Genomic DNA, 3052 nt, shown 5'->3' with positions numbered 1-3052 from the left:
GATTTTGGGAAGTATGGGTCCTCCTATTTTGTTCTTCTTTTTCAAGATTGTTTTGGCTATTCCGGGTCTGGGCAAGGTTAAATTCTTTACCACACAACCCTCATTCTGCTTTTCCTGTCTCTCCCTTTCCCCATCTTCCTTTCTTCCTCCCCCACCTCTTCTCCGTCCTAGGCTGGGAGGTTACATTGTTATCAAAGGGGAGTTTAAAGTCAATGAGAGGGGTGGGGCACCTTAGTAGCCCCCCTCCAGCATCTCCACAACTTTGTGTCAAGGGATCCACGTGGCAGACGCCACATTGCTATCCGCCAGGTGAGCCCTGGGTGAACAACAGAGAAGTACGGAGAGTGCAGTAGGCCTGAGCAGCCAGTGGTGCTCTTGAGTTCCCCCCATAGCCTGGCCAGTTGGGGAATGTCAGAGGCATCATATCTGCTCCCTGGAGTTCTAGGGAATAGACGCTGAAGGGACAGAGGGAGGAGCCTGAGCAGGTCCATGCTAACTTGCCTGTGGCACTGACCATGATTCCCCAAGTCCAAGCTGAACTCTGAGCTTTAGGCAGAATAAGGTCTCCCACCATCACACATTAGGGGGCCTGGTGCCTTGGAGATTGTGTGGCTCTGGGAAGGACTGCATCCAGGATGTAGAACAGAAGCTGAGCTAATGATGAGGAATTTGGGGGCCCCATAAACCTACCTGTTCTTTAGAACGTGCGATAGAGTGTTTGTAAATGGCCACGATTATTCCCCTCCCTGTATCCACATCCGTTTTTGATGCAGGGTAGCTCTTTCCATCAACAAGTGTAGTCCTTGAATCTGGGCTGGCCTTGGGACTTGCTTTGACCAATAGAATAAGTAATGTTGCACCTATTCTAAGTCTAGGTCTCAAGAGGCCTTGGGCATTTTTGCTGTTTCTGCTTGCTCTGTTGGAACCCTGCCACCTCCCTATGAACAAACTCAGGCTAGCCTGCTGGGGAGAAAGATGATCTGACCAGCTGAGGCCATCCTAGATCAGCCAGTCCCCAGCCAGCCCGGTAGCATATCACAGATGCATGAGCGAGCCAAGTGCGTCAGCTGAGCTCAGCCCAGACTGCCACTTCACAGAATCATAAGCTAAATAAACAGCTGTTGTCTCAAGACACTGAGTGGTGGTTTGTTTTGCAGCAAAAGTGAACTGGTTTAGAGTATCATGATGAAAATAAATAAGGACGTTCTTGGTGAATAGCCTAATCCTCTCAAATTTTGGTTTTCTATAAGTTGCAAAGCTTGAGGAAGACTAGTTGCTAAAGGTTTTGGAAAAACTTATGGTGATGACTGTCACCTTCAGTGGTGCTAAAGAAGCCTAGGACTTATTGGTGGTTAAGGTTCCAGCCTTATCAGTTCCTTTATTTTTTTTATTGTGGTAAAAATATATATAATAAAACATTTGTCAATTTAGCATTTTTTACGTGTACAATTCAGTGACATTGATTATATTTATGATGTTGTGCAACCATTACCACTATCTTTTTCCAAATTATTCCACCACCATTAACAGAATCTCACTACTCCTTAAGAAATACCTCATCACTTCCCGCTCCCACCCATCCCTGGTAACCACTAATAGACTTTGTCTCTATATACTTGTTTATTCTAGATTATTTCATGTTAGTGGGATCATACAGTATTTGTTCTTTTTGAGTCTGAGAGTGCCAGGCTGAAGGACTTCCGGTCTGATGGTGGTGGGGACATGTGGAAAGGAAGGAGCGTGGAAAGCCAAGCTGGCCCTCCAAGAACCAGGTCCACAGCTATCCCATGAGCCTCTTGGATCCTGTACTGGCAGCCCTGCAGTGTAGAAGCCAGGCCTGCAATGATGCCCCTATCCCTATGCAGGCTGGTGGGCCACCACCTTGCTCTGCCTTGTGGGAAGTTCCGACATGCCCATGTTAATGCTAAATGTGGAGATTTCTTACTCAGAGCTGGGTTTCGCACCTTCTGGCATTCAATACTAGCCTAGTTTTTAATAAAACAACACTATTTTGGTGCCGCAAACCTATTTTTTGCCATCTGGCATACCCTTCTGCTTCTTATGTTTCTACTTCTAGTAGAGCCTGACAGGAAAAAAGTCACTGTGGGACTATAATCTCCCTACCAACGAGGATATTATTGTATATTAAAACAGGCAAGGTACATCTCTTCAGGTGTCATCAGCTTAACTTTGAAGACCTCTTTCTTCAAATGTCAAACAAAAGAAGTTTAGCTGATGAAACATAAGGATAAAAAGTTAACATTTGAATTTTTTTCTTTTTTTTTTTTTTTACATAACAGATGATGACAATCTTAAAATACACAAGTAAAAAGAAAAACCACCTCTTCTGTCTGAGAAAAAAAAAATTTTTTTTTTTGAGGGAACAGTGAAATAAGGGCCCAAAGCTCTCCTCTGTAATTTCTTTGGGGGTGACACTAAAGGAAGGTAAGGCACTGGGGGAACCAACAGGAAATTAGCTTAATTAGTAAAATTAACCTAATTAGCAAAATCAGCTTCATTAGTAAAATAATTCTCTTTGGGTCAAGCTTTTAATAAATCTGTAGTAATTTTGTGATTCTCTGCATTTTCGAAGTCTGGTGTTGGACTGATGTTCTGCAGTACCTTTTTAATGATAAAGAGAGCTACCCCAAAGAATATAAATGTCTATAGGGAAGGGATCTTGAGTCTCCTTTTCCTCAATGAGCCTGCATTTCTTCTTGGTGCTTGTGTATGTGAGATGAGTGAGTTGTGTGTGCGTGCAGGGGTGGAGCCAGGATTTGTAGCACCTGAAGATTTTACAGTTTGGGGGGCCTTGGAGCCCTGGTGGTGCAGGGGTTAAGAGCTTGGCTGCTGACTGGAAAGGTCGATAGTTCAAATCCACTAGCTGCTCCTTGGAAACCCTATGGGGCAATTCTACTCCCTCCTACAGGGTCACTATGAGTGGAATTGACTTGAGGGCAAACTGGTTTGTTTTTTAAAAAAAAGAACACAAAATTATGAATACAAAATGAGGCAGAAAAGGAGTGTTTACTTAGGATCAGAAAGAAAACAC

This window comes from Loxodonta africana, chromosome X (genome assembly GCF_030014295.1).
Source record: "Loxodonta africana isolate mLoxAfr1 chromosome X, mLoxAfr1.hap2, whole genome shotgun sequence".
NCBI lineage: Eukaryota > Metazoa > Chordata > Mammalia > Proboscidea > Elephantidae > Loxodonta > Loxodonta africana.
Note: the sequence above shows the minus strand (reverse complement) of the source record.